This window comes from Mirounga leonina, unplaced genomic scaffold (assembly GCF_011800145.1).
Source record: "Mirounga leonina isolate KUSES-001 unplaced genomic scaffold, KU_Mleo_1.0 Mir_174, whole genome shotgun sequence".
Lineage (NCBI taxonomy): Eukaryota > Metazoa > Chordata > Mammalia > Carnivora > Phocidae > Mirounga > Mirounga leonina.
The window spans coordinates 72,572,981-72,578,842 of record NW_023270451.1 but is presented as its reverse complement, the minus strand read 5'-3'; the positions used below and the strand labels follow the sequence as shown (position 1 = coordinate 72,578,842).

General features: G+C 38.4%; 1 long non-coding RNA gene across 1 annotated transcript; it reads right to left on the bottom strand.

Annotated features, from left to right (window-relative positions):
• Window positions 1-1,498: 1,498 nt before the first annotated feature.
• On the bottom strand, window positions 1,499-3,741 carry LOC118021390. Its single transcript, XR_004682152.1, has 2 exons — window positions 2,600-3,741; window positions 1,499-2,361 (listed from the first exon to the last, which is right to left on the bottom strand). It is a non-coding gene; the product is annotated as an uncharacterized LOC118021390 (long non-coding RNA).
• Window positions 3,742-5,862: the final 2,121 nt, after the last annotated feature.

Sequence of the window (5,862 nt, the reverse complement as noted above, 5' to 3'; positions counted from 1 at the left end):
GCCAAAGAGTTCTTTGCATCCTTGCCAACACTTGTTATTTTCTGTTCTTTTGATAATGGCCATTCTAAGGGATGTGAAGTGATGTCTCAATGTAGTTTTGATTTGCATTTTTCATTTTTTCTTTTTTTTTAAAGAGGAGGAGAGAGGGGTTGGAGGGGCAGAGGCAGAGAGAGAATCACGGAGCCTGATGGTGGGGCTCAATTTCACAACTCTGAGATGATGACCTGAGCCAAAATCAAGAGTCAGACGCTTAACCAACTGAACCGCCCAGGTGCCCCTTGATTTGCATTTCTCTTATAATAAATGATGTTGAACATCTTTTCATATGTGTGTAGTCCATTTGTTTATTCTCTTTGGAGAATTGTCTATTCAAGTCCCTTGCGCATTTTTAAATTGGGTTGTTTTTTGTTGTTGTTGAGTTGTAGAAATTCCTTACATATTTTGGATATAACCTCTTATATATATGATTTGCAAATATTTTCTCCCATTCTGTAGGTTGTCTTTTCACTCTGTTCAAAGTTTCCTTTGATGCACAGAAGTTTTTACATTTGATATAGTTCCATTTGCCTATTTTTGCTTTCATTGCCTGTGCTTTTGAAATCATTGCCAAATCCAGTGTCCTGAATCTTTCTCCCTAAATTTTCTCTGGGAGTTTCATATTTTTAGGTCTTGTGGATAAGTTTTTAAACCATTTTGAGTTGATTTTTATGTGTGGTGTAAGGTAAGGTCCAACTTAGTTCTTTTGCATATGGATATCCAGTTTTCCCAATACCATTTGAAGAGACTGTTCTTTCCCCACTGTGTAGTTTTGGCATGTTTATCAAAAATCATTTGACCATATCATGCAAAACTTTATTCCTGGGATCTCTGTTCTGTTCTATTGGTTTATATACCTGTTTTTATGGCAGTCCTACACAGTCTTGTTGCTTTGTAGTATGTTCTGAAATCAGGCAGTGTGAGGCCTCAAGATTGCTTTGGGTATTGCAGGTCTCTGGAGATTCCTTTTTAGGATATTTAGTTCTATCCCCGCAAAGAATGCCATTGGGATTTTGATAGGGATTGTGCTGAATCTGTAGATAACTTTGGCTAGTATGGACATTTTAACAACGTTAAGTCTTCCAATCCATGAGACAGAATGTCTTTCCATATATTTGTATCTTCTTTAATTTCTTTTAGCAATGTTCTGTAGCATTCGGTGTACAAGATTTTCATCTTGATTAAGTTTATTCCTAAGTATTTTATTCTTTTTGATTTTATAGTAAATGAGTTTGTTGTCTTAATTTTCTTTCCAGATTGGTCATTGTTAGTGTATAGAAACATAGTTGATTTTTGTGTGATTTTCTAGCCTGTAACTTTGTTAAAATAATTTCATTTTGACAGTTTTTTTGTGTAATCCCTAGGGTTTTCTCATATAAAATTATGTCATCTGTGAAACAGATATAATTTTACTTTTTTCTTTCCAATTTGAGTGGCTTTTCTTTCTTTTTTGGCATCAGAGTAATTCTGGCCTCATAGAATGAGTTTGAAAATGTTCCCTCATCTTCAGTTCTTTGGAAAAGTTTTAGAAGGATTGGTATTAATTCTTCTTTAAATATTTGGTAGAATTTTCCAGTGAAGCCTCTGGTCCTGGACTTTCCTTTGTTGGGAGGCTTTTGATTACTGCTTTAATCTCTTTATTAGTTATAAGTCTATTCTGATTTTTTTTTGTTTTTATTTCTTACGGGTCAGTGTTGGTAGGTTGATGTTTCCAGGAATGTACCCATTTCTTCTAGGTTATCCAGCTTGTTGGCATATAATTGTTCATGGTAGTCTGTTATAATCATTTTACTCCTGTGACATCAGTTGTAATGTCCCTTCTTTCATTTCTAATTTTAATTTTTGAGTTTCATCTCTTTTTCTGAGTCTAGCTAAGGATATGCCAATTTTGTTGATATTTTCAAAAAACCAATTCTTGGTCTTGTTAATTTTTCTATTGCTTCTAGTCTCTCTTCCATTAATCTGTGCTCTAATCTTTATTATTTCCTTCTCTCTGCTAACTTTTGGTTTAGTTTGCTCTTCCTTTTGTAATTCCTTGAGATGCAAAATTAGATTGTTGATTTGAGACCTTTCTTCTTAATGTAAGCATTTGTCACTATAAACTTTCTTCTTAGTACTGCTTTTACTGTTCCATATATTTTGGAATGTTGTATTTTCATTTTACCTCCAGATTTCTTCTAAATTCCCTTGTGATTTCTTCTTTGACTTATTGTTTCAAAAGTGAATTATGTATTTCCATATTTTAGCTGATTTTTGTTTTCTTTCTGCTATTGAATCCTAGTTTCATTTCATGTGGTCAAAGAAGATACTTTGTATGAGTTCAACCTTCTTTTTATTTTTTTATTTTATTTTATTTATTTTTTTTTTTTAAAGATTTTATTTATTTATTTGACAGAGACAGAGATAGCGAGAGCAGGAACACAAGCAGGGGGAGAGGGAGAAGCAGACTCCCCGCCGAGCAGGGAGCCCGATGCGGGACTCGATCCCAGGACCCTGGGACCATGACCTGAGCCGAAGGCAGTCGCTTAACCAACTGAGCCACCCAGGTGCCCCTGAGTTCAACCTTCTTAACTTTGTTAAGACTTACTTTGTGACTTAGCATGTGATCTATCTTGGTGAATGTTCTATGTGCATTTGAGAAGAATGTGTATTCTGCTGTTTTGGGGTGCAGTGTTTTATATATGTCTCTTAGGTCCAATTGGTTCCATCGTGTTGTTCAAGTCCTCTGTTTCCCTGTTGATCTTCTGTCTAGTAGTTCTAGCCTAACTGAAGGGGAGGTATTAAAGTCTCCTACTATTATTGTATTGCTGTCCATTTCTCCTTTCAGTTCTCTCAGTGATTCATATATTTGGGAGGCTTAATCTCTCTTTAAAGATGATAGGATCTATGATTCTCATAGGGATTAGATTTCACAACAATGGAAAGTAAAATGTTGCCTTGGGGAGACTATGCTCAAATGGCTGAAGCTCTTTGTGGCCAGAAGGGCTTGGACCACTGGACCACTCTTCTGCTGAGAAGACCTTCCTCATATCTTCCATCCCTCTCACATAGCCCAATGTAGCTTCTGTCTACTTCTCTAATCCCATCCCATGATGCTTCACTGCTCATTACTGTGCCCAAGCTACCCTGACTTTAGCTATTACCTACTTCTTAAATACCCCTTTTCTGCCTTAGCATTCACACACGCATATGCACAAGTGCACACCCTGACACATGGGTTGTATCATTCAAGGTTTAGTATATATGAAATCTTTTCAGAGAAGACTTCCATAACCATTCTTGATGTTTGCTGGCTTTCAGTCATAGAAAATGTCTACATATTTTAAAATACTTTTTGTTTTGAAGGTGTATTTGTCAGGTTACATAAAACATACAAAACCTTTTATGTAAGTTTGTTAGCTTGATTGGTAGTTTAAAATATTTAGACAAGTAGCATGTGGGCCGCCATTGTGCTCTTGTACTGAACCTCACACACATTCAAGATGGGCCTGTAAGGAAGTTATAGAAACAGAATTAGTTATTATAGCAGAATATTGAAAGCATCTAATTTTTTTTTTCCCTGTTGGGACATTTAAGTTCTATCCAAATGATGGGCCAATATTTACCCATATATTAAGATTGTTTGAAGCCCATGAACCACGGAGAAATATTTATGATTAAAAAACACACAATGGAATGTAAATTAAGAATATATCTATGAAAAATGCATATAGGAAGAAATAAATGAAATAGTTCTCAGGATAATAGGATTAAGGAATCTTCTCTACTTATTTTCTTTTCTTTTAAACTTTAATTTTTTTTTTTTAAGATTTTATTTATTCATTTGAGACACAGAGATACAGAGAGAGGGAGGGAGAAAGCATGAACAGGGAGAGAGGCAGAGGGAGAGGGAGAAGCAGGCTCCTCGCTGAGCCAGGAGCCCGATGTGGGGCTCGATCCCAGGACCCTGGGATCATGACCTGAGCCGAAGGCAGACACTTAACCATCTGAGCCACCCAGGCGCCCCTTCTCTACTTGTTTTCAAAATATTTATACTGCTACATTTAACTCTGTAATTTGAATAAAAAGCAAGAACACAAGTCATTAACCTGTTTGCACACCATGATGGCAGCTGCCCATGGAGAAATGCTCTGAGCTGTCAGGCCACTTGGCTTCACTTGGCTCTCTGTCTATCAGCAGCAGGGTTTCCACATCTGTGTGGACTGATGGGAAGATAGCCAGAGAGCACAGTACAGATTAAGATCAAATATCTGCTAGACGAGAACTACTTTAAAGAATCAATAAAAATGAACAGTCCAGGGCTCAAGGGGGATACATTTTTGAAATTTTGGAGAGTAAATCTGCATGATCTTGTCTGGCACTCAGCTTCATGAGGTGGAGGACTTGGGATTTGTTCAATTCTCCTGCCAGCAAAGAGAAGGGACAAGGTGACAAGTGAGGTCTGGCATAGGTAAGCCAGGGACTCTAAGGGAGCCTACGAGTCCTGAGGGATGAGCAGATACTAGGCAGGTAAGGAGCAGGTGATAGACGATGAGGGCAAAGGCAGATCCTTAAAAACGTGTTGGTGTCCCTGAAAGTCTGCATCAAGTTCTGTGTGGCAGAGCTTTTGAAAAGTCACCCGACAAATTTTTGGAGAGGACTGGAGAAGAGTAAAAGTAGAAGGAGGGAGACCAATGTTTGAAATGTTTAAAGAGAGCAAAGCTGAGGATGTGACCCAGGGCCTGAGCGTGGAGGATAGAGAGGAGATGGATTTGAAAGGAACAAGGAAAGAAAATCAACAGGACTCTGTAACTGATCAGAAGGAAGTCACGGTGACAGCCAGGATGCTGGCTGAGCATCCGAGTGCATTGGTAGGACCCCTGTTGCCAGACACCAGCAAGACTCCAGAAACCAGCAAGGACTTGGTATGAGTTTATATTTTAGATTGAAAATCTAAATTTATATTTATTCATGTCTGCCTCTTTCCCAGGTTACAATTCCATGGGGATCCATGAGGTCTCTATTTACATTCTATGTTTACATCGGCTGAGCTCTACAGTTACATAATCAGGGAAAGAAATCCCACAACCGATTTCAGGCCTCTTTGGCCATGACCTCTTGTAAATAGTCAGAACCAGGTTTGCAGGCAAATCCAGAGGCATTTATGAACAAATACTGACCCCCAGTGTCTGGGTGTAGAAATAAGATTAAATAAGGATTAAAAAATAAAGATTATAAAATACCAAGACTCCTGGGAAAGTATGTGGAATTCCAGCTACAAATCCCATTCCCTACAGTCCAGTTCAGAATCCTAGTGTGCTTAAGAAATTAAAATGCTGACTAGCTAACCTATAGCCAAGGACTGCCTGGGGAACTCTGATGGATATTCTATAGAACAAGTGTCAGAATGGATTAAGGGCCTCAATCCAAGTGGCCGGTGGGCACATAACTATGTGATGGACTTTACCCTCTTTGTTCCAAGGTCCAGTTTCAATTAGTCCCAAGAGTCTTCTCACTAACAGGGTAGATTTTATGCAATGAATTTCACTAATAACCCTCTGATTCCTCACCGAGGTCAGCATTATGTCAAATGAAGTTTCCTCTCGAGTGGAGGCAAAACAATATGGTTGGTGGACATTCCCTTTGCAGTAGCTGTGAGGCTCGGGTGAATTCATGAAAAATCCTTGAGTAAACTCAGCGCTGCAGTTGCCTTATTGAGAAAGTGAGAAAGTGACCATCTGACATCTTGGCCAACGGTTGCTAAAGTTACTATCAGTAGGCATCTATCTTCTGCACACTGGAAACTAGGCGCTGGTTCTTTGGAGTTGCGTTTGTGTTTACTGGGCT